Raw genomic sequence first — 27236 nt, forward strand, 5'->3', positions numbered from 1 at the left:
ACCGCGCGACTGCTGCGGTCACAAGTTCGAATTCTGCCTCTGGCATGGATGTGTGTGATGTCCTTAGGTTAGTTAGGTTTAAGTAGTTCTAAGTTCTAGTGGACTGATGACCTCAGGTGTTAAGTCCTACAGTGCTCAGAACCATTTGACCCATTTGTGAACAGTCAATTAAGAAGCTTCACTTAAAATTCGAGCTGAGTTTCTACTTTGCTTAGGCAAATTTAACTTTAATAACAGTGAGGTCGGCCGTGTGGCTTTCACTCAAAGCTTTGGAAACATAATCCTCAAGATAGCACTTGAATTAGTCTATGTTGGCGCTACAACTAAATAGGTCGTAACAACACCGTTTTTGTAGGAACAACAAACATAGCTGGTGTTCACCTGTTGTGGATCAGCAGAAAGAAGTTGCTCTCACAGTTCTCAGGCTGGGGCGAAGCACCACTCCCAGGCCAACACTTGTCTTCGTCTGGGCGTCGGTTGCTGTGTACTACGGTGCACATCCCTCCTTATGACGGACACAGGTCCTTCCTTCTCGGACAACGGCTCTAGCTCTCGCTGCCCCGCCACAGTAAGCTCGATTGTCCGGTACGCAGGCTGCTCGGCACACATCAGCCACGCACTCCCTCTCTCTGCAGGCTTGTGCTGTAACCCAGATCCCCGATGCTCACAGCTAAAGAAGGAATTTTCATATGTCGCGCGCTCACCCTCTGACCACAGTTAGCCGGTCCAAGGGTTTCAGCGGCATTAAAAAAAGATAGATCAGCAACGAACATATCAATTTTTTTTCATTACATATGCACTTAAGCGCCAGTGAAACTGGTGTAGACATGAGTATTCAGATACAGAAAATATGTAAACAGGCAGAATACGGCGCTGCGGTCATCAACGCCTATATAAGACAACAATTGTCTGGCGCAATTGTCAGATTTGTTACTGCTGCTACATTGGCAGGTTAACAAGATTTATGTGAGCTTCAACTTGGCGTTATAGTCGGCGCACAAAATATGGGACGCAGCATCTGTAAGATAGCGATGTAGTGGGTATTTTCCTATAGGACCACTTCACGAGTGTACCGTAAATATCAGGGAGCCGGTAAAACATATCTCCGACATCGATGTGGCAGGAAAAAGATACTGGAAAATTGGACCAACGACATCTGCAGAGGATCGTTCAACGTGACAGAAGTGCAACCGTTCCGCAAATTGCTGCAGATATCAATGCTGGGCCGTCAGCAATTGTCAGCGTGCGAACCATTCAACGAAACATCATCGATATGGCATTCGGAGCCGAAATCCTACTTGTTTACCCTTGATGACTGCACAACACAAAACTTAATGCCTCGCCTGGGCTCGTCAACACCAACATTGGACTGTTGATGATTGGAAACACAGTTGTCTGGTCGGACGAATGTTGTTTCAAATTTTATCGAGCGGATGGACGTGTACGGGTATGGAGAAAACCTCATGAATCCGTGGACACTCCATGACAGCAAGGGACTGTTCAAGCTAGTCGAGGCTCTGTAATAGTGTGGGATGTGTACACTATGAAAGATGTGGGACCCCTGATACGTCTAGATACGACTCTGACAGGATACACGTGCGTAAGCATCTTTTCTGATTTTTTTAAAATGATTCAAATGGCTCTGAGCACTATGGGACTTAATATCTGGGGTCATCAGTCCCCTAGAGCTTAGAACTACTTAAACGTAACTAACCTAAGGACATCACACACATCCATGCCAGAGGCAGGATTCGAACCTTCGACCGTAGCGGTCGCGCGGATCCAGACTGACGGACTACATTGTGCCGCTTTAGAAACACAAATACGTCTTGCCATTTGAGTTGAACCCTACTTCTCCCATATGGTTCCACTATCCTCGTTTAATTTCTGTTCTCTATCCATATGTTAAGATGACTTCCAACAATTACATGAAAAAAGTTTCGCTTCGTTGATGAATTCGTTAAGTTTTCACTACCAATGTTTTATGAGCTCTTCCTTAGATGGAGTAATAGTGCCAGTTTCGTCGTATTGAGATTGATCTCGTATCAATCTGAAAACTATGACTCGTTCATCATATTCACAACGCGCTTTAAGATAATTGCTAATTATTATTTCAATATCTGCTAATACTCCTACACTCACGTTTCCGTTGATAATAACATACACTCCTGGAAATTGAAATAAGAACACCGTGAATTCACTGTCCCAGGAAGGGGAAACTTTATTGAGACATTCCTGGGGTCAGATACATCACATGATCACACTGACAGAACCACAGGCACATGGACACAGGCAACAGAGCATGCACAATGTCGGCACTAGTACAGTGTATATCCACCTTTCGCAGCAATGCAGGCTGCTATTCTCCCATGGAGGCGATCGTAGAGATGCTGGATGTAGTCGTGTGGAACGGCGTGCCATGCCATTTTCACCTGGCGCCTCAGTTGGACCAGCGTTCTTGCTGGACGTGCAGACCGCGTGAGACGACGCTTCATCTAGTCCCAAACATGCTCAATGGGGGATAGATCCGGAGATCTTGCTGGCCACGGTAGTTGACTTACACCTTGGGTGGCACGTTGGGTGGCACGGGATACATGCGGACGTGCATTGTCCTGTTGGAACAGCAAGTTCCCTTGCCGGTCTAGGAATGGTAGAACGATGGGTTCGATGACGGTTTGGATGTACCGTGCACTATTCAGTGTCCCCTCGACGATCACCAGAGGTGTACGGCCAGTGTAGGAGATCGCTCCCCACACCATGATGCCGGGAGTTGGCCCTGTGTGCCTCGGTCGTATGCAGTCCTGATTGTGGCGCTCACCTGCACGGCGCCAAACACGCATACGACCATCATTGGCACCAAGGCAGAAGCGACTCTCATCGCAGAAGACGACACGTCTCCATTCGTCCTTCCATTCACGCCTGTCGCGACACCACTGGAGGCGGGCTGCACGATGTTGGGGCGTGAGCGGAAGACGGCCTAACGGTGTGCGGGACCGTAGCCCAGCTTCATGGAGACGGTTGCGAATGGTCCTCGCCGATACCCCAGGAGCAACAGTGTCCCTAATTTGCTGGGAAGTGGCGGTGCGGTCCCCTACGGCACTGCGTAGGATCCTACGGTCTTGGCGTGCATCCGTGCGTCGCTGCGGTCCGGTCCCAGGTCGACGGGCACGTGCACCTTCAACCGACCACTGGCGACAACATCGATGTACTGTGGAGACCTCACGCCCCACGTGTTGAGCAATTCGGCGGTACGTCCACCCGGCCTCCCGCATGCCCACTATACGCCCTCGCTCAAAGTCGGTCAACTGCACATACGGTTCACGTGCACGCTGTCGCGGCATGTTACCAGTGTTAAAGACTGCGATGGAGCTGCGTATGCCACGGCAAACTGGCTGACACTGACTGCGGCGGTGCACAAATGCTGCACAGCTAGCGCCATTCGACGGCCAACGCCGCGGTTCCTGGTGTGTCCGCTGTGCCGTGCGTGTGATCATTGCTTGTACAGCCCTCTCGCAGTGTCCGGAGCAAGTATGGTGGGTCTGACACACCGGTGTCAATGTGTTCTTTTTTCCATTTCCAAGAGTATATATATAACTGTGGCAACTTTTGATTAAGAGACAACTACCTCCCAGCGTGTAGCAGGTCGACGAGATACCGAAAGCGCTGTGCAGCCACTGCGATCCATGTCGGGTCAGTCATCGCCCTCGTTCAACTCAACATTGGTTGTATGTGTGCCGAAACGCGGACACCTCACTGGGCGTACCCACAAGACTGATTCTAGTTGATCTGGAGCATCCCTGACACTGATACCGTGCTGGAGCAACTGAATGGTGCCTTTAGTGATGACGGTTCACCTCGAATCGAGGTATCACGGCATGCCCTCTAATGGGATGACACATATCTACTTGATTTCGGAAAAAACGCCCATCGTCTCCGTAGCTCAATCCCTCGTGAGTGTGCATTTTCCCTCTTCTGTACATATGGATATTCTCAAACAGTTCAGCGATTATCCATCAGAGGTTCCATACAACTACTGCCATATTTCTCGAAAGAGTTGTCAGTTTTAGGTCCGAATGGCCATAGCTCGTTACGTCTCTCTGATTATTCCCAATACTTTCCTGAATTCTACAGTAATTTCTCAAAAGAGGTTCCAGAAATTTTACAGTTATTATTTTCTGAACTATCTAACTATGGATGGCAACTGATAAATACCCAACATCTTTCGGTGTATTTCTTTCATACTTAAAATATAAATATGTCCGTTCCTTATCCTTGTTCAGTTGTAATCAATTATAGGTTTCCTTTAGAAACTAGTTTTATGTTTGTGTTCCTTAATTCTGACTTCACTGTTTGCTAGAATAAATAAATAAATAGAAACATACATAAATACATACCCTTCTCGACCAAAACAGTATGACCTCTTGATAAACAGTTTACAGCGTCCGACAGCGTGCCAGATGTCTTACATCGGGTTCAGACCAGGCGAATATAGTGGGCAAGACATCAACCTGAGTTCACTGTTAAACTGCTTACATAAATGGAGCATAATTCTGGATATGTTATATAGACTGCTCTTCTATTGGAAGATACTGGGTGGTTACGACTGAAGTACAACTACTCAAAGAGGTCCAGTGTGAGGTGTAATTATCGTATAGAACTGAAACTTGTAGATATTCTAATGCGTTATGCGGAACCGAATTACGCTTGGGAAAAAAAATTTGCCACATTGGGCAAATCTGGTGCTGTGAATGTGAGAAATACGTATAGGAATATTTCCGCAAGTAATGGATAAGGAACGGAACGTAGCAGGAAAGGTCAGATTAGAGAGAAAGGCCTTATGTTTATTTTATTACTAACCGCCATTTTCTCCATGTGTGTGATATGAGCACCAGACACATCGAGAGATGCTGCATCCATAAAACGACCTGATCAACCGTTGTTCGGAGCAGTTGCGGTGTCATGTGAGCAACGGATTCCTGTATGCTGGCCTTCATATCAGCTAAGGATCTCAGGTTTATCTGGCGAACGCGTTCTTTTATGTACCCCGAAGCCAAAAGTGTCATGGATTCAGATCGGGTGATTTTGGAGGCCATGCATCTGGAAAACCACTGGAGATAACACGAGGGTTGAAGGCTGCGTTAAACAGATCGTTCACCGGGCGAGGGACATGAGGTGTCGCCCCATCTTGCATGAAAACAGTAGACAGTAGTTTCCACACACTAGCGCTCTTCCAAAGCAGGAATCGTATGCTTTACACAGAGGTCTCGATAGTGTGCAGACGTCACGGTACATCCGACAGGCCCTCTGGGTGTATTCTCAACAAAGCAGAAGGGATCGAGAATACAAGTGCTTGTGAAAGCACACAACACAGCCACAATGGACGAGTGAAATGGCTCGTCGTGCATAGCTCGGGGTTTAATAGTACCTCGTATTCGGCAATTCTGTGAATTCACTGCACCCTGTGGTGTAAAATGTGCCTCGCAGTTCCGTAAAATATTTCCTGGCCTCAAGTCATCACAATCGACCCGTGATAGAAACCGAAGAGCAAACTCAGAATGTTGTTGTAGATCATGAAGTTTTAGCTGCTGCACAATCTGGATTTTGTACGGACACCAGTGTAAAACGGCGCTTGCACTACTCAGGGCATAAACTGTATGGTCACTTACAGCAACAGCAACCTCATCAATAGCTTCCACCGGGATAGGAAGCCTTCCTCTTCCAGGTGCCACACCAAGCTCGCCCGTGTTTTCGAATTTGATTATCATCTTTTCTAAACCGTTCCACGAGGTCGGGACTCTCCTCAGACCTTACAATTGGCGATACTCTCGCAAAGCAACTTTCTAATTCACGTAAGACAGTTTTAGTAACAGCGCACGGTCTTCCTTCTAGAAGCAATACTCACGTTGTTGCAGTTGTTGTGGTCTTCAGTTCAGAGCCTGGTTTGATGCAGCTTTCCATGCTACCCTATCCCGTGCAAGCTTCTTCATCTCGAAGTACCTACTGCAATCTACATCTACATCTACATCTACATGACTACTCTGCAATTCACATTTAAGTGCTTGGCTGAGGGTTCATCGAACCACAATCATACTATCTCTCTACTATTCCACTCCCAAACAGCGCGCGGGAAAAACGAACACCTGAACCTTTCTGTTCGAGCTCTGATTTCTCTTATTTTATTTTGATGATCATTCCTACCTATGTAGGTTAAGCTCAACAAAATATTTTCGCATTCGGAGGAGAAAGTTGGTGACTGAAATTTCGTAAAAAGATCTCGCCGCGACGCAAAACGTCTTTGCTGTAATGACTTCCATCCCAATTCGAGTATCATATCTGCCACACTCTCTCCCCTTTTACGTGATAATACAAAACGAGCTGCCCTTTTTTGCATCCTTTCGATGTCCTCCGTCAATCCCACCTGGCAAGGATCCCACACCGCGCAGCAATATTCTAACAGAGGACCAACGAGTGTAGTGTAAGCTGTCTCTTCAGTGGACTTGTTGCATCTTCTAAGTGTCCTGCCGATGAAACGCAACCTTTTGCTCGCCTTCCCCACAATATTATCTATGTGGTCTTTCCAACTGAAGTTGTTCGTAATTTTAACACCCAGGTACTTAGTTGAATTGACAGTCTTGAGAATTGTACTATTTATCGAGTAATCGAATTCCAACGGATTTCTTTTGAAACTCATGTGAATCATCTCACACTTTTCGTTATTTAGCGTCAACTGCCACCTGCCACACCATACAGCAATCTTTTCTAAATCGCTTTGCAACTGATACTGGTCTTCGGATGACCTTACTAGACGGTAAATTACAGCATCATCTGCGAACAGTCTAAGAGAACTGCTCAGATTGTCACCCAGGTCATTTATATAGATCAGGAACAGCAGAGGTCCCAGGACGCTGGGGAACACCTGATATCACTTCAGTTTTACTCGATGATTTACCGTCTATTACTACGAACTGCGACCTTCCTGACCGGAAATAACGAATCCAGTCGCACAACTGAGACGATATCCCATAGGCCCGCAGCTTGATTAGAAGTCGCTTGTGAGGAACGGTGTCAAAAGCTTTCCGGAAATCTAGAAATACGGAATCAATTTGAGATCCCCTGTCGATAGCGGCCATTACTTCGTGCGAATAAAGAGCTAGCTGCGTTGCACAAGAGCGATGTTTTCTGAAGCCATGCTGATTACGTATGAATAGATCGTTCCCTTCGAGGTGATTCATAATGTTTGAGTACAGTATATGCTCCAAAACCCTACTGTAAACCGACGTCAATGATACAGGTCTGTAGTTAGATGGAATACTCCTACTACCCTTCTTGAACACTGTCTGTAAATTTTAGCCAATCTTCGGGATTTCGCGTTCTTCTGAACTTCGTATACTTTTTCCGTAGCCTCTGCAACAGCGTTCGGACCTGTTTGTGTACCACGGAGGATCCGTTCCATCTCTTACCAATTTATGAGGTATGCATCTTTCAATTGCTGTTGCTACTATATCTTTGAATTTGAGCCACATCTCGTCTACATTTGCACAGTCAGTTCGGAAGGAATGGAGATTGTCTTTTAGGAAGGCTTCTAGTAATACTTTATCCGCTTTTTTAAATAAAATTATTTTGTGTTTGTTTCTGATGGATTTGGAAGAAACGGTATTGAGCCTAGCTACAACGACCTTGTGATCACTAATCCCTGTAACAGTATGATGCTCTCTATTAGCTCTGGATTGTTTGTGGCTAAGAGGTCAAGTGTGTTTTCGCAACCATTTACAATTCGCGTGGGTTCGTGGACTAACTGCTCGAAATAATTTTCGGAGAAAGCATTTAGGACAATCTCGGAAGATGTTTTCTGCCTACCACCGATTTTGAACAAGTATTTTTGCCAACATATCGAGGGAAGGTTGAAGTCCCCACCAACTATAAGCGTATGAGTGGGGTATTTATTTGCTACGAGACTCAAACTTTCTCTGAACTGTTCCGCAACTGTATCATCGGAGTCTGGGTGTCGGTAGAAGGAGCCAATTATTAACTTAATTCCGCTGTTAAGTATATCCTCCACCCATACCAATTCCCAAGGAGTATCTACTTCGACCTCACTACAAGATAAACCACTACTGACAGACAGAAGCACTCCACCACCAATTCTGCCTAATCTATCTTTCCTGAACACCGTCTGAGACTTCGTAAAAATTTCTGCAGAAGTTATTTCAGGCTTTAGCCAGCTTTCTGTACCTATGACGATATCAGCTTCTGTGCTTTCTATTAGCGCTTGAAGCTCAGGGACTTTCCCAGCACAACTACAACAGTTTACAACTACAATTCCGACTGTTCCTTGATCCAAGCACGTCCTTTATTTGCCATATTTGCCATGCACCCTTTGACATTGCAGCCCACCCCGTACTTTCCCGAGGCCTTCTAACCTAAAAAACCGCCCAGTCCACGCCACACAGCCTCCGCTACCCGTGTAGCCGCCAGCTGAGTGTAGTGAACTCCTGACCTATTCAGCGGAACCCGAAACCCCACCACCCTATGGCGCAAGTCAAGGAATCTGCAGCCAACACGGTCTCAAAACCGTCTGAGCCTCTGATTCAGACCCTCCACCCGGCTCTGCACCAAAGGTCCGCTTTCGGTTCTGTCGACGATGCTGCAGATGGTGAGCTCTGCCTTCATCTCGTAAGCAAGACCGGCAGCCTTCACCAAATCAGATAGCCGCTGGAATCCAGAGAGAATTCCCTCAGATCCAAAGCGACACACGTCGTTAGTGCCGACATGTGCCACCACCTGCAGCTGGCTGCACCCTGTGCTCTTCATGGCATCCGGAAGGGCCCTTTACACATCAGGAATGACTCCTCTCGGAATGCACACGGAGTGCACACTGGATTTCTTCCCCTCCTTAGCCGACATATCCCTAAGGGGCCTCATTACGCGCCTAACATTGGAGCTCCCAACTAACAATAACCCCACCCTCTGCGATTGCTCGGACCTTGAAGGCTGAGAATGATCCTCTGAAACAGTGCACGCAGCTTCATCTGGCTCAGCCAGAGACAGAGCCTGAAACCTGTTTGTCAGACGCAGCGGGGAGGCTTTCTGATCTGCCTCCGGGGACGTCTTTCGCTGCCTGCCACGCCTTGGAACGACCTCCCAATCAACCACAGGCGAGGGCTCAGCTCCACTGCGGGCAGCAACCGGGGCAACCACAGCGGCAGACCGATCTGGGGACAGACGGGACGAGGTTGACGTCCCCGTGATACCCAAGTCCGGCTTCCCACAGTGGTGCCCATTGGCAACAGCCTCAAGCTGCGCGACCGTTGTCAGCGCCGCTTGCAGCTGTGAGCGAAGGGATGCCAACTCAGCCCTCATCCAAACACAGCAACCGCAGTCCCTGTCCATTCTGATCGATGTTGAACAACAGTTACTGCAACACGAGTCCGTGCCTAGATAACGCAAGCGAAACACGTAAAGAATGTATCAACTAACCTGTACAAATGCCTAACGACTGCGCTACAATCTGCCTGAATTTACGATTACAGTAACTAAAACTCGAAATTACACCTCGTATACGAAACTCGCATGCAATTTAAGTAAGAATCTACCAAGTAAACACTAAAGCGCGATGCTACAACTCTCAAATACTATAATACGCCCAAAATATATGAATTAAACAATGCAAGTACCAAAAACACGCAAAGAAATTAAGAATTAAACTATGTAACAAATGAGTGAGCTAGGAGTATACGACTTCCTGCTGCAGCTGCTTATCCAACGGCGGCAGGGAGAATCTGCTTATTGTATTCATCTCTTGGTCTCCCTTTACGATTTTTACCCTCCACGCTGCCCTCCAGTACTAAATTGGTGATTCCTTGAAGCCTCAGAACATGTCCTATCAACCGATCCCTTCTTCTAGTCAAGTTGTGGCACAAATTCCCCCCAATTCTGTTCAGTAGCTCTTCATTAGTTACGTGTTCTATCCATGTAATCTTCAGCATTCTTCTGTAACACCACAATTCGAAAGCCTCTAGTCTCTTCTTGTCTAAACTATTTATCGTCCATGTTTCACTTCCATACATGGCTTCACTCCATACAAATACTTTCAGAAAAGCTTCCTGACACTTAAATCTATACTCGATGTTAACAAATTTCTCTTCTTCAGAAACGCTGTCCTTGCCATTGCCAGTCTACATTTTATGTCCTCTCTACTCCGACCAGCATCAGTTATTTTGCTCCCCAAATAGCAAAACACGTAATTGCTCTGAGTGTCCCATTTCATAAATTAATTCTCTCAGCATCACCTGATTACATCCCACTATCCTCGTTTTGCTTTTGTTGATTTCATCTTTTCTCTTCCTTTCAAGACACTGTCCATTCTGTTCAACTGCTCTTCGAAGTCCTTTGCTGTCTCTGATAGAATCACAATGCCATCGGCAAACTTAAAAATTTTCATTTCTTCTCCATGAATTTTAATTCTTACTCAGAATTTTTCTTTTGTTTACTTTACTGCTTGCTCAACACACAGACTGGACAACATCGGTGATAGGCTATAGCCCTGCCTCACTACCTTCCCAACCACTGCTTCCCTTTCATGCCCCTCAACTCTTATAACTGCCAGCTGGTTTCTGTAAAAATTATAAATAGGCTTTCGTTCCCTGTATCTGACCCCTGCCACCTTCAGAATTTGAAAGAGAATATTCCAGTCAACATTGTCAAAATCTGACTCTAAGTCTACAAATGCTAGAAACGTAGGTTTGCCTTTCCTTAATCTATCTTCTAAGCTAACTCGTAGGGTCTGTATTGCCTCACGTGTTCCAACATTTCTATGTTATGGGTTCTCAAATAACAGAGTGGATGTCATACCGTCATACAAACAGTGTACAGCGTCTGATTTGCACCTGGTGGCCACAGTAGGAACTAATTTATTTTCCGGAGTCAATCGGTTCTGCACTAACAGATTAGCATATCTACCAAGTTTCGCTGCCATACGACAATTACAGCCCAAATTAGCTTCCGTCAGTAGCTTTACTTTAATTACACCTGGTACCATCGCCGTCGAAGGCACCAAAGTATGTAGGTGGTCGACAACAATGTCGACGTAGTCCACAGCTGTGATTCGCCTTGGATTACTATCAATGGTTCCATGGAATGTTTCACGGGAATGAAAAGAAAATATTGGTGTTTCAGCTACATAGCTTTTAGTCTAGTTGTTCATGGTGTAACACGAGCTGCTTTTTTTCATCATTATAATCATTGGCTCTTAAATTGTTAGTCCAAAAATTCGACGGCGGGAATTCGGTCTTCAGCCATTTTCAGATTGAACAATGCATAATTTTCGTGCTGTAGAAAGCTTTAAAATTTAAAAATCCATGACAAGTTTCAGTCTGGTATGCCCTAAGCTCAACATTTCCAGTGATCCATTTGAAAACAGTCGAACGTAGATTGCAATAGTTCAACGTACAGATAAATAGTTTTGGCAGTCGATGGCAATAGTGGTGTCTTCAGAAAACGTCACACAAGAAAAGGCAAACGTGGAGGCGCTACACTGGTTTAGACAGACGTTATAACAAGCAAATGAACTGTGAAGTGTGTGTAATGAATTGTTGTTAACAGTGCTATATTGGTGCGCAATGTCACTTCACATGTGTGATTAAGAAATAAATTTTGTCATACTTGAAGCATATTTTCCTTATTATTGTTAGTTAAACAAATTTATCGAATGATGTCGAAAGATGTTGAGCGGGCATTAATGAATACTATGCATCTAAGAAGAGAATTCTTTCCGAATACAGCGACGTCGGCAGAGTAAACACAGAATCGTCTTTGGAGTCTGTTATGCCGGGCAGAAAAGAGTTCTTTTTATGAAGCAATTACGTGTTCATTAACATGAAATAATGCAGATTCAGTGTGCCATTAATTTTTCTCTCCATTTTCTAAGAAGATTAAACGATAGAAGACTAGCTGTTGTATGGGAATTCTTCCGCGACCGTAGAAAAGGGAAGTTAAAGCAGTTTTCTCACTGATTAATGAGTCTCGTCTGTCTTTCCTCCACCTCCTTTCCGCACATTACTTCATCCCTTCTGCTTCTCCCTCCCCTCCGTCCCTTTCTCTATCCCCGCCCTTTCTCTTTTCCTCTGTCTCTGGACCTCTCAATCCGCTAATGACAAGAACAGCGTGGTGTCTGACATTATTACGGTCGCAGGAACTCGTCTGATTTCCCTCCCTGTAGCGGAGCTGCCTACTCGCTAATGTTCTTTGCCGCGCACTACATTAAAAGTAAATTTCGTTTAAATTTAATTTTCTTCAGCGTGACAGGTACACGAGAAGTCATTCACTGCTAATTTTTTTCACATGTTCATGCCTCGAAAGCTATGTGATCACTGTTATACAATTTTATTTCTCATGAATCTATTAGATCAGACGTATAGCAACCGTGTCACCTCACAGATAAAACTGCAAAAATATTATCTATCTTTCGAACGGAAAGCTTTGTAACGGAGTAGATAGTTAGTTGTATTGGCTCGAATGGAAGGGATGACGTCTGCGAAAGGCGCTAAAAGAAGAGTTTTTACTTCGATCATCATCGTTGCCAAAACTACATTTTTATCTGATCACCACTACCTTCGCAAAGCACTCATACATACAGGGTGGAGAAAAACGGTGTCACGAAATTTTAACCCCGGATAGCTGATGCCAGTAGGAACCAAAATGACTAATGTTGTGAAGGTCGACAACGCACAATTTTTAAACTACGGAAACTTGGCGCCACGCGGACAACGCATGACCGCGATTGCTTTGCCTGCCGGAGATCAAGACGTGTCCTAGGCGGTCCGCAAACCCTGTGGTAGCACGCCAGCATTCCACTCTGGGAGCCTGGGGGCGAACCCATCAGGGCCCCGACGCATCCATTGTAATTTCTTGATAAGACCTACCGGGAACAAAGGCGTCAACAGCTGTTGGTTCGCGTGCAGAAAGTCTTCTACAAATTGTGTCCTCCCTGAAAAGCGCCTTTTTTGTAGCTGGGACATTGTTTACTTAAGCAGCTGCTCGAAATGGCGATCCTCTGACGCGACACAGGCTTGGTAACGTCGAACAGTGTTTTCCCGAACTCTTTCAACAATTCCTGGCATTGCCCTGATGTGATGGGCGGCAGGCTGAATGCGATCCATTAATTTATTTTCGTTTCTAGGTGGTTCGCATCCGGATTGGAGAACTAGAACTTTGAAGAATCCCCACACGAAAACGTCCGGTGACGTTCGGTCCGGTGATCGCGGGGGCCACGTCCTACCTCTGCCAATTACCTGCCCGTCGAAGAGTTCAGTTAAATATCTGCGCACAGCACGACTGTTATGTCCGGGTGCCCCATCAAGCTGCAACCACATGCGTAGCCGTATGTCCAGGGGAACATGTTCCAGCAGGCCGGGTAGAGGTTCTTGCAAAAAGTGAAGGTTATTTGCCCCGGTAAGTCGAGGAGGTAGACCGACCGGCCTAGTCATATGGTCACCCACGATGCCCGCCGAAATATTGAGCGAAAATCGTTCCTGGTGTCCGTGAGCATACGTGACGTGAGAAATTGCCCTTTCCAGTAATAAACGTTTCGAGTGCTGTAAATGCCATCCCGATGGAAGGTGGCTCGTCGGTAAACAACACAATGGCGGGGAAGTCGGGATCTCGTGCAACACGTCGCAGAAACCACCGGCTAAACCCTAGCCTGTGTTCATAGTCCGCCACTGGATTTAGGTCTTGGACAGGTTGGAAATTAAATGGATGCTGGCATCCATTCTTCAAAACCTCCCAGAGTAACCGATGAGTGACCCCACACCATGTCCAACCGCTCGAGTACTTGTCGTAGGTGCTTCCTCGAAGCGCTCGAGAACAGTCACTCCAAATGCAGCAACCCGTCGGCTTCGAGGTTTTCCAGTATCACCATGATATCCCGCTAACGAGCCTGTTTCGCAAAATCGCCGGTGAATTGCTGTAAACGTTTGCGGGTGTTGGTGGCGTCTTGCTGGGTCGGGCTCCATGGGCATTACCGTCGGCTAGTCTATAAACAAAAAAAAAATCTAGTTGTTCTTGAAACGAATACTGTGCACCATGTTTACTGTATGACTAAATCGCAGGTAACGTTTGCGTGCTCCGAAGCAAAGTGCATGTGTGAACTCCTCTGACGTGAGGTGGAGACAAATAGCAAGACCTGTTTGGCACGTGTGCGTATGACGTTGGAGTAGTGACGGGGCGAAGGACGTTTGTATGTGTGAACCGACAACCATAGCGCTGCCTGTCAACTGACGAACAGCAACAGGGCAATACCACGGCCAATCGGAGCCCATTGCGCCAAGTTTCCGTAGTTTCAAAATTGTGCGTTGTCGACTAACACAACGTTATTAATTTTGGTTCGTACTGACATCAGCTGTCCAGCGTTAAAATTTCGTGACAAAATTTTTCTCCACTCTGCATTGATAGAGCGTTCGACAGGCCAGTTACTTGTCATGTAATAGTAGCACTTATGGGCAACATGCTTAATGACTTGCTCAATATATTACGAGGGCTGATCGGGAAAGAAAGGAATGATCAGGCGCAAAATGGAAACCACAGTGAAAATCAAAAATGTTTTATTTTCAGCAGTTAGATACAGCTTCCAGATGTGTCTCTACATAGTCGCCGCTGCTTCTTGGACACTTGTCGTAGCGTTGTACCAACATTCCAATACCCTCTTCATAGAAGGCAGCCGGTTGTTTTTTCCGCCAATCCTCTAGGCTGGTCTACAGTTCGTTGTCTGTACCAAAATGTCATCATGGCCAGAGGTTCATGTGTGCAGAGATGAAACTTAGGGGAGTCAGTTGTGGGTTGTGTTGTGAGCGATCAAACGCTGCCCATCGAAAATGCTGCAGGAATATCGTCATTGCTCCTGTAAAGTCATGGAGCTACTCTCTGATGTCTTAATGACTCGATCTACCTTCTCACCCCTTCTGTCACTCACTATTGTCCTCACATTACTGTCTTCGCCGATTCTGTGGAGAACTTCCACTACGTTCCTAACAGTCCACTTCATTTTCATAATTCTTCTGGAACACTAAAAATCGAATACTTTGAAGATCTTCATTTTCAGTTCACTGACTATTCATCACTCACTTCCATACAATGCTTTGTTTGTGCCGTACATCGGCAGAAATTTACATCTACAATTTAAGGATTATGTTTTACACTACCAGAATCGTTTTACAAGGAATATCCTATACGTATGAGATAGCCTGTTTCTTATAACCTCTTGTAGCTTGCATAAACAATCGCCGCAAGGTCTGTAATTCCTGTGTCGGTTAATGAATGAAGGTAAGACACTATGAACTCACTAAGATCAATTAAAAACTATGTTAAAAGGAACAGAAACCTACTGGTGGTATATCAATGGAGGTGAAAATTGGACTTGCTCCTCAAAAAGTTGCTTCCTTCCTCTATCTTCGGATGAAGTATTTGCTTTCCTGGAACGATATATCTGTGTCCTTGACTGCGGCAGCATCAGAGATCGAAATCTATAGCAGGTGTTTCAGCCAGGAGCTATTTTAAGAATTAGTGACAAGGGGAAGGTTACAGACAAGTTATAGATAGGCCAAAAATTCAATTAATTTCGATATACTAACTAAAAATTGATAATAAATGCAAGGGAGCCTTTACGGAGTGGAAAAAAAAAACAATACATATAGTCAGATTATCGAGGATACAGCCTGTTATCAATGGGAAAAATGAATTTATATAAAGTAGGATAGCCGTGCGGGATTAGCTGAGCGGTCTCATGCGCTGCACTCATGGACTGTGCGGCTAGTCCCGGCGGAGGTTCGAGTTCTCCCTATGGCATGGGTGTGTGTGTGTTTGTCCTTAGGATAATTTAGGTTAAGTAGTGTGTGCAGTTAAGTCCGTAAGATTTCACAAACATTTGAACATTTTTTTAAAGTAGAATACTAGTGAAAAATGAGCAAGTTACTTCTTGCCACTCAGGAGTTCTAAGACACTGTGGGGTACTGTAGATAAAATTCGTGTACTGCAGTTTACGAACACTTCCAGCGCGTGACACGTGTGTATGGTTGGTGAGTCGTTGCCTTGAAAGATGTCACTCATTCCACGTAGATGCGTTGCAGCCTTTTTTTATAGACATCCAGCCCAAATGATCAAGAGTCTCCCGTGAACTAGACCAAACAGGCTCGCACTCCTCCGAGGGGTACTAGAATCTACTCTCTCAACCCGTGTAGCTACGTCCATCCTTTCCTCGTACTTCACTCTTATGTCAGGCAATGTATATTGGTATTTTTCCTTCGAATACACTTGACAAGCTGAGGTAAGATAATAATTTCACTCAGCACATAACAGTAAATTTCACAAATTCATTTCACCAAAATTCATACGAGAAGGAGATCGATGTAAAATGTATATGAATGGAAACAGACAACGTACACAGCTGTTCTTAATAGGGGCTGCCATCGAGGTGTCTGTGAGAATTTTGTGCGCGACTGCTACGGTCGCAGGTTCGAATCCTGCCTCGGGCATGGATGTATGTGATGTACTTAGGTTAGTTAGGTTTAAGTAGTTCTAAGTTCTATGGGACTGATGACCACAGATGTTAAGTCCCATAGTGCTCAGAGCCATGTGAACCATTTTTTTGAGAATTTTGTAAACAGTTTGTAACGTCCCACTTTACATGACAGGTTTTTGCGGAAATATGTTAGACAATTTTCCTGTGTGTATTGCGCAAAGTAAAATTTGGCATGGCTATCGTTTCTGAAGGAAAATGTAACACCTATTAGTGAGTGAGAGGTTTATAACAAGTTATTTCTGAGGACAAATTATTCCGCCTCCTGTACTTTCATTTAAATTTAGTTCAATGATCAAACGTTGTGCAATCTTCACGTATTGTTCCAACGAAAACGGATACCATGAGACTCGGCATACAAAACAATAAACTTTAATAATATAATCAGAATAAATGAAAAAACGGTTGCCAGCCCAACTGGGCACTGTCTATTCGCTGAGTAATTAAAATTGCGAACAGAAGTGAGTAAGGATTAATTTGAATACGTGCTGCAACAGAAGGCTACACACACGTTTGCAGTAACGAAACACATCACAAAATAATAATGGGAAAGAATATCAGTTGTTACTACACTCGTTATTAAACACAATGAAATGAGTTTGGAATAAATAAACCTCACACTGACTGACTAGAGGTTACCTACTGTTATGCTGAGTAAATGTCTAACCTCACAGTGGCGTTTACTCACTTTTTATAACTCGGAATTGACAATTAAACATGAAAGAAAACTTCAGTTGGCTTCAGAATTACTTACGTAAATGAACTATCGCTGAAAATGAACGGAATAGCGGCGCCGAAGTACGAACGGGACCAACACACAAAATACCATCAGAAGTTTACGAAAAATTAGCAGTTATGAACAACTGTTTTATTTTAAATGAAATCTTTAGTTTGAAGTGCCAGTAATTAATTTGCTTTAAGATAAATGAATTCACTTTTTAACTGTAAGAATAACTTTGCCTCTAAACAATATTTATCTCAACAGTACAGTTACTGAGGTGCATTAAAAATACTTTTATTTAAGTTATCAAAAATATAGAAACGAAATGGTACCGAAATTAACTTTTCTTGCAAGAAATATATGCACCTGCATGATTCTGTGTATAATGAAATGCTAAAAGAGATGGAACTACAATGAGGTGACAAAAAAAATGTTTGTGGAATCCTATGGGACTTAACTGCTTAGGTCATCAGTCTCTAAGCTTACATACTTCTTAATATAAATTATCCTAAGGACAAACACACGCACACCCATGCCCGAGGATGGACTCGAACCTCCATCGGGACCAAAGGCACAGTCCATGACTGCAGGGTCCAGACCGTTCGGCTCATCCCGCGCGGCTGAGGTGACAATAATCATGGAATAGCGATGAGCACGTAGAGATGGCGGTAGGAACGCGGAATGGTAAATGAAGCTAGACGCACGGGCGTCGCATTTCGTAAATCGTTAGGGAATTCAATATTCCAAGATCAACAGTGTCAAGAGGGTGCCGAAAACACCAAATCTGAGGCATTACCTCTCACCACAGACAACACAGTGGCCGACACCCTTCACCTAACGACCGAGATCAACGGTGTTTGCGTAGAGCTCTCAGTGCTAAAAGACAAGCAGCATTGCGTGCAATAACCGCAGAAATCAATGTGGAACGTAGACGAGCGTATCCATTAGGAAAGTGCGGCGAAATTTGGCATTAATGGGCTATGGCAGCAGACGATCTACGCGAGTGCCGTTGCTAATAACGGCACGATATCGCCTGCAGCACCTCTCCTGGACTCGTGACCACATCGGTTGGAAAACCATGGCCTGGTAGAGGTTTCAGTTGGTAAGAGCCGATGGTAGGGTTCGACTCTAATGGAGATCCCATGAAACCATGAACCCAAGCGTTCAACAAGGCACTGTGCAAGCTGATGGTCGCTCCATAATGACGAGGGCTGTGTTTACATGGAATGGATTGGGACCTCTGGTAAAACTGAACTGATCATTTTCTGGAAGTGCTTATGTTCGGCTGTTTGAAGACCTTTTGCAACCTCTCCTGGACTTCAAGTTCCAAACAAGAATGGAATTTTTATGGTTGACAATGCGTCATGTCACCGGCACACAGTTATTTGCGTATGGTTTCAAGAACATCCTGGATAATTCGAGAAGAATGATTTCGCTACCCAGCTGGCCCGACGGGAATTCCGTCGAAAATTTACGAGACATAATCGAGAGGTCAGTTCGCACACAAAATCCTTCACAGGCAACACTTCCGCATTTATGCTCAGCCCCATGTTTTTGCATGGGACGCCCAACGACTTGTTGAGTCCATACCACTTCGAATTGATGCTGTACGCCGGACAGTTGGTGGTTCGACGGGATACTAGCAGATATCGCACGATTTTTGTCACCTCAGTGTGTCTTTCGATCTCCTTCCTGATTGGCTGAATCATTTTATAACTGTACGAGTAACTTATCTGAAACTAACTATATGGATTACTGAGTGCCGTTGTACTGGTGAATTCGCGACCTAGTCAATGGTACATCTTATGCAGGCTAAGAAAAATAAAACTCGCACGGAAAATATTTCACGCACTTTATGAACGGCAACTCAGCTTACAGCATAGACAGCTGGAGTGCATGATGTAAGTTACATTTGCCTATTTATGGTGCACAAAATATTTTCTTTACCTGTTTTTTCTGCCCAAACTGTATTGTATTTATACTTATGATACACAGAATGAGGTTTTCGCTCTGCAGCGGAGTGTGCGCTGATACGAAACTTTCTGGCAGATTAAAACTCCGTTCCGAACCGAGACTCGACGTCGGGACCTTTGCCTACCAACTGAGCTACCCAAGCACGACTCATGACCCGTTCTCACAGCTTCACTTCTGCCAGTACCTCGTCTCCTACATTCCAAACTTCACAGAAGCTCTTCTGCCAACCTTGCAGAACTAGCACTCCTGGAAGAAAGGATATTGCGGAGACATTGCTTAGCCACAGCCTAGGGGATGTTTCCAGAATGAGATTTTCACTCTGCAGCGGAGTGTGCGCTGATATGAAACTTTCTGGACGATTAAAACTGTGTGCTGAACCGAGACTCGAAGTCGGCACCTTTGCCTTTCGCAGGCAAGTGCTCTACCAACTGAGCTACCCAAGCACGGCTCACGACCGTCCTCCCAGCTTCAATTTTGCCACTACCTCGTCTCCTTCCTTCCAAACTTCACAGAAACTCATCCTCGAACCTTGCAGAACTAGCACTCCTGGAAGAAAGAAGCATTTGCCCGCGTAAGGCAAAGGTCCCGAGTTTGAGTCTCGGTCCGGCACACAGTTTTAATCTGTCAGGATGTTACGTATGACATCTGTTGCGCAAATATAGCGTTAATAACATGTGTAATATTTGAGTTATGCAAGACTCTGCCATTGCTTTTCTTCTCAGCAGAGATTTCTGATAATTTTGTGGTTAATAATTACAGCTAGTTACTTGAAATGACGTAGTGCTGAAACTGAATGTTAGGACGAAAAATCGGGCTGTTCCGTTAAAAAAGTCTAACGCGTTGTAAAATTCTGCGTGTTTCGTGTACACACTTATTTCGTCTTGTAGTGAGATCGACAGCAGTTCAGGTCCATAGATTGTAAGCCATGGGAAGAGTATCGACTGCTCTAAGTGTACAAGCATTTGCAGCCTGTCAATTAACATAGGAGTTTTCTGTGAATGGTGCCCTGTCATGTTTGTGAGGTAACGGGCGAATTGTGAGTCCCTGAAAATATTCTAAGTTCGGAGTTGGCGTTGCCGCACGGGCCGCTCGGCGAGCCAGGGTCCGGCAGCAAAGATGTGGTGCCGAACGTTAGCCGGACGAGAGTGGCAGCCCCAGCGCATGGTCCAGCCGTGTGGCTGGGAATTCCATTGTGACTCCGTGTCGATGAACGAGACACGCTGGGAGTGCCGAAGATGGCGGACTTTGAGAAACCTTAATGGCAGACATTTCACAGTTCGTATAGAAATTAATAGTAGCCAGATGAATCGTGATACCTCGAAAACTAACATGTACGTTACCATTATTTTCACGACGATTCTGATGGTATAATCAGATTTTCAGAATCTTTGTTAACTTAAAGTTTAGTATCTGACGATAAATTATACAAGTAACACCCAGCAATGAATTTCCAAATTCTAAACGGTTCATCCTATTTCGTCGATCTAAGTGTCTTTAGAAAGCTATTAGTGTAAACCTAAAGTGGTATCAATTACAGGCATATAACGTAAATAGTGCATCGATCGCGCCATGCCATAAGTACTCCACAGTTACACGAAGAAACGGTAGCAGCATGCTTATAAATACATTTGTTCATCTAAGTCTTTGTTTATATTCGATTATTATCTACTATTCATGAAGAAACTGGTTAAATATTTACTGTATTTTAGAAAGCACAGAGACATTAAGCTACTGGCCTATCTTTTGTTGCTATTCGTTTGATATATGTTCATTTAATTTGTTTATATATTTAATAATGTGTCTTAGAACGTGTTTATGGTCCATCTTTAGGAATATTTATTTAATTTCAAGTTATTTAAATGTAAATCCAGTATTTTGTGTGTGTTTAAATATCTTCTTGAGTGCTCGTTGGCTTGAGACATGGAGGGAGCGCTCTAGCCAGTCACAGCGCTCGTTACTAAGAGAGATGTATGGAGGTTTTGGAGGAGCATCGTTTCCGGAGAGGACACACGAGAGTTCTGAACAGTGCGGCGTTAGGGAGAGTCGTACAGGACACGGAGTCCGGGACAGTCAGAGGGGACGCCACGGACGCACAGTCGGCGGAAAGACTTGGACAGTGGAGCAGTTTGTGCGTGGCCGCGGAGGACATAAATATTTCGGAGTCCTGACCTGTGCTCTTGTGTGATTTCCGTGGCTTCTGTCGTGGAGACGCAGTATGCGTTCAGAAGTGAATATGTCGTGGGCTATGTTGTTGTTCATAACTAATTACATGAACTAGGAATCTATTGTTCCCCTGTTATTCAACTTTTATTTAATTGCTGGTTCATCGACACCAATAAGTGTTTTGCAGAAATATAGCGCATTATCAAAAGTACTTCTACTATCGTACTCATCATTTAAAGTCGTTAAGACAGTACCTGCAAATTTTATTTGATTGCAATCTTTCATTTATAAATTTACATGTTACATCCATAATTCGCAATTGTCAAGTGATAGAAACCTTCAACCCTTCGATTCATGTGTGTATTCTTATCGTATACTGTAGATTCAGCAGTATTTGGCCTGTAATGCGGCAACTACTGAAACCTCCCGTTAGAAAAATTAATGAATTACTGTGCTGATAAAACCATTACGTTATTTGATTTTCTAAAAGCTGAGCAAAACGTGACATTTCTCCCTTAACTTATTCAGATCGTCAATAAACTGACACACACTATTTTTGCGCAACGCAATCTGACTTTCAATAATTTCTACAAAAGAATGGCCCTGACTAACAATAACCTATACCTTTCATGAATCACGTACCTCATAAAAAGCTTCGTTACTCGAACTACTGCAATATAGTGAGCGCCATTATTGCCAGCTAGATAAAATATTCTAACTTTAGAAGTCATAACTATGACATCCAGTCTTACAAATTTACTGTCTCTGTTGGACATACGTCCAGATCATCTGCTCTTAAAACTCTGCCATCTCTCTCCCCACATCCACCACTGCTGGCGGCTCACCTCCAACTGCTCAACGCTACGCGCTGTTCACATCCAACTGCCCAAAACTACAATAGCGAATATTACAACAATGTCAACCAGCCACAGACTGCACACAGCACAGCCAGTGATTTTCAGTGATTTTCATATAGAGCGCTACGTGGCGTTACCAACATAAAAACCTAAACAGCCTACTTACACTACATATCCCAGCCCCCAGACAACGAAACCAACCAAAACTTTTAATATTGCAACTCTTAGTCGGAGGGTTTGTATTTGAGGGTCACTTGATTTCATTTCATTTATTATTTTCAAAGGCCGCATGTTGTAAAATAACTATTAGAATGAAATTTGCACTCTACCGCGGAGTGTGCGCTGATGTGAAACTTCCTGACAGATTAAAACTGTGTGCCGGACCGAGACTCGAACTCGGCACCTTTGCCTTTCGCGGGCAAATGCTCTACCAACTTTTGTTTTCTAGTCTCAGTTTGTTCGCTTTTGTCCGTTGCATCTGCTCGGGGCGGACGTCGTAAGACATCCATTTATGTTCGTTTTTGATCGATTGACTCAGTTTTTTATTACAGAGGGCGCGTAACCCTCTGACCGAACACGCTGAGCTACCGTGCCGGCATCAACTGAGCTACCCAAGCACGACTCACGCCCGTCCTCACAGCTTTGTCCACGAAAGGCGAAGTTCCCTAGTTCGAGTCTCGGTCCGGCACACAGTTTTATTCTGCCAGGAAGTTTCAAAATAACTGTTGCTGAATAAAATCGGCATTGCAATAGACTTATTCCGGGTGTAGCACAGACATTCTGTTACAATTTAATGAGGCAAAATACACATTACGTTTCTATGTTAAATGGCTTTTATGTTAAATGTCGGCTGTCGTTTACTGAAAATAGATATGGATATACTTGCAATGAAGCGAAAGCTGGAGAGAAACTTGTAGGAAAAAGTAAGATTTCCGAGTAGAATCAGAAGTAACGTAAACAAGAGCTGGGAATAGAAATGAAAGAGGGCTGGTTGTGGTAGTACCGTGCAAAATTTCGGAAGTTGGACGGGAGAGATAGTAAGCCGAGAGAAGCAGCATCTGGGGATAGAGAGCGGAGACAAAACAGGTGCTGTGGAAACGCTTGCAGGAGGAGAGCCGAAGCGGGAAGTGCAGCCAAACACAATTATTGCTCGCGCAGCCGAGAGCTACAAAAAGCTCACCGCGGCTGCAGCGGGCGCCGTTTGAGGCGGCAGCAGCCGGAGGGCAGTCGGGTGGGGCGCGACCGCCCGGCTCAGGGCGCCCTTCCCTCCCGCTAATTGGGGTGACCCAGTTGGGCTGCAGACTGGCCAGTCGATAAGCCAGCCACAACGGCGGACACGCACTCTGACCCACCCGCTCACGTGCTGCAGGCCAGCCGGCGCGCCAAACTGCAGGCTGACTCAGGAGGAAACACGGCGTTTGGACCAGACGTAACTGCTTCCGTCTGGGTTCTTTGATTGCCCTGGGGGAAGCCTCATCAAATTACAACGCACGAAATATTAGCCCATTTTACACTGAGGTGCAAGAAGTCAAAGGATACGCCTACTGTCGTGCCGGACATCCTTTCACCCGGCATAGTGAACAATTTGAGCTGCATCGACCCAGTAACTCGTTGGAAGTCCTCTGCATAAATACTGAAGCACACCGCCTCTACAGCCGTCCGTAATTGCGAAAGTGGTGTCGGTGCAGAATTTTGTGCACGAACTGACCTCCCGATTACGTCCCATAAATATTCGATGGCATTCATGCTGGACGCTTAAAATCTCTAAATTTTTCTTCACCCAATTGCGGACAATTAAGACCTCGTGACATGGCGCACTGTCATCTATAAAAATCTATCGTTATTGAGGAACATGAAGTCAAATTAATGGATGAAAATGGTCTCCAGGTATCCGAACGTAACCATTTCCAGTCAATGATCAGTTCAATTGGACCAGAGGACGCAGTTAATTCCATGTAAACACACAGTCAGCCCGCTTCTGCAACCACAACCAGTTTGCACAATGCCTTGCTCACGACTTGGGTCCATGGCTTCGGGGGGGGGGGGGGGGGGGGGGTTCTGCGAAACGCTCAAACCCTGCCATCAGTTCTAACAGAATGAAATCGGAACTCATCAGGCGGAGTGACAGTTTTTCAGTCGTCTAGGTCTAACCGAAATGGTAACGAGCCCAGGACAAGCACTGCAGGCGATATCGTGCTCTTAGCTAAGGCACTCGCGTCCGTTCTCTGCTGCCATAGCCCATTAACCCCAAATTTCACCTCATTGTCCTAATGGATCAGTTCGTCGTACGTCTCGCATTGTTTTCTGCGGCTGCTTCATGCAGTGCTGCCATTCTGTCACAACACAAACGCCACTAGTCGCGGTCGTTAAGTAAAGGTTTTCGGCCAGTTCGTTGTCCGTGGTGAGGGATAATGCTTGAAATTTGGTATTCCAGGCTCACCCTTGACGCTGTGGATTTCGGAATATTGAATTCCCTAAAGATTTCCAGAATGGAATGTCCCAAACGTCTAGCTCCAACTACATTCAGAGTTTGAAGTCTGTTTATCTCCATAGTGCGCCCACAATCATGTCGGAAATCTTTTCATGTGAATCATCTAAGAATAAATGTCTGCTCCGACGATACATTTCCTTTTTGTACCTTCTGTACACAGTATTACCGCCATCTGTGAATGTCCATACCCCTGCCCCACGACTTCTGTGAGGTCAGTATATTACATAAATAAATGAAAGATTTACTTAATTGCCACATGAGTACTGGCTGATACTGACAAACGTCATGGACCGTCAAAGCGACACTTGAAGGACTAAGTAATGAACTGTTCTCTTCCGGTACCATGTTCGACATCTACACCAGTATCTGAACATTAACTGCTATAACTGAGCTCATGAACTGGGGTAGAGCGCTTTCATGTTCGGGTCTATATTGACCTAAGGTCGTGGAGCTGCAGTACTAAAAGGGGAGCCATGTCTCAAGGAGGGCCACCCGTATGCCATTGCAGATTGCAGAGAGCCGCCGCTGATGTCTGCGGTGTTGATTCTCATTTGTTGTCGCACTGCAATCAAAATGGCTCTGAGCACTATGGGACTCAACTGCTGAGGTCATCAGTCCCCTAGAACTTAGAACTACTTAAACCTAACTAACCTAAGGACATCACACACATCCATGCCGGAGGCAGGATTCGAACCTGCGACCGTAGCGGTCGCGAGGTTCCAGACTGTAGCGCCTAGAACCGCTCGGCTACACCGGCCGGCGCACCGAAATCTCTGAATGATACCACATACAGATATATAAAGTCATCAAGGATGTTACACCACGTCTTGCTAAGTTTCATCTACACTATCGACGTTTCGACCCTTCTGCTGGACTCTTCTTCAGGATGTTCTGGCGTTCTGTAAACTGAACACCAGTATCTCGTCAGGGGGCATCCGAGCGCTCCATCAGGTTGACTTAACAGACACCCACGTCAGCTCAGGCCTATAAAGAGACTACATGGCAACCTGATTTTTGTATTTTTCTTATGCTTACGGTATGTGCAGTTCAGAACATAAATATGGATACACCAAATCCGTGCAATGCAGCTTTCAAAATTTCTGAGAAAATCGGTTTTGGGGATTTCAAAGCGTCTTTAACTCAATAACCTGAGGCAGTTCATTCGGCGAACTGTGTGGCTCTGTGGTAGAGTAATCGCTTGTCCTGTCGGTGACCACATTTCGAGCCCGAGCTGTGGTGGCCTTTTAAACAAAAGTGTTTTCTACATGAACAGTACCATGCAGCATAAAATACAAAAAGGTGGAAAAAAATTATTTGTAATTTTTTATTTCAACAATCATTATTAAAAAGATCGCTAGTTAAGAATTTATATTTGTAGTGAAAACTGTATTTTTGTCTATGACCCCTTTCGGGTCGCGACGTTGTGGGACGGCATCCTCATTGGCTCCGTCAACTCCACTCTAGTGCTATGACTGCTGCATCTCTTGTGGCGCCCCACTGTGAGCACTTTGAAGTATGCCGCGCTGTTGCCACTGGAGCGTTGGCACACGGTGCTCGAGAAGGCAATGGCTGCGTCTTACGAGCGACGACCGCGCTGCCAAGACTTGACAACAACAGTGCAAATCCAGGTTATACTCAGTTATTAATTACCACACGTAAAGTCAATGTTAAGCCAAGTCTCACCATGTAGGTGAAATGGGACATTTATTCCTCTTGAATCACATTATCTGTACAGCTAATTAAAACTGGAAATATGGTGTACTCACGCCAGCATTACTCTCACATCCGTATGCTATGTCGGTTTTTACAGATTCACAAGCAACGCCTACTTTATTAGCGATAATCAGTGCCCCTTGAAAAGTTCCACGGAGCGGAAAAATTCGATACCGCGCCAATACTAATGACTCTGGTTCACAGAAATTTTGAACAAAAACAACATATACACTACTAAGACAAACAAAGGAAACGACGCACCACGAAGGAATTTTATTAATGGAACGGATATCGGTAGATGTGGTGTACTCATACAGCGCAGCGGTACGTCGGCGGTATTTTACGCCCAGAATGTAGGGCGTCTCCATTGTGTGGCAGAGCACAGAGTTGCAGGTTTAGGTGAGGATCAGATGTGTTTGAGCAGTTCTTGGTCTACTGGCTTCTGCAGGTTACTGAGTCAGTTCGCGTAAGCGCAGTACATCAACAGTATTTTCAGTTTCTAATGCACAAGCAACTTCAGTAACAAATATAGTACTTATTAGCACAAATATTTGAATCGCAAAGTTTCGATTAAGTTTTCATTTAAATGGGTCCTAATTTCCCCAACGGTCTACTGTAACAAGAAATGCAGAATTGGTTCAACGCATCACACGTTAAAATTTACTGTACACTCGTATCTGTTTAAGGAAGTGTGCCACATGTCGCAGTGAGCTACGTTTTTCTTTTTTTCAGTACTAAGGATCATTT

This window comes from Schistocerca gregaria, chromosome 2, assembly GCF_023897955.1.
Source record: "Schistocerca gregaria isolate iqSchGreg1 chromosome 2, iqSchGreg1.2, whole genome shotgun sequence".
Taxonomy (NCBI): Eukaryota; Metazoa; Arthropoda; class Insecta; order Orthoptera; family Acrididae; genus Schistocerca; species Schistocerca gregaria.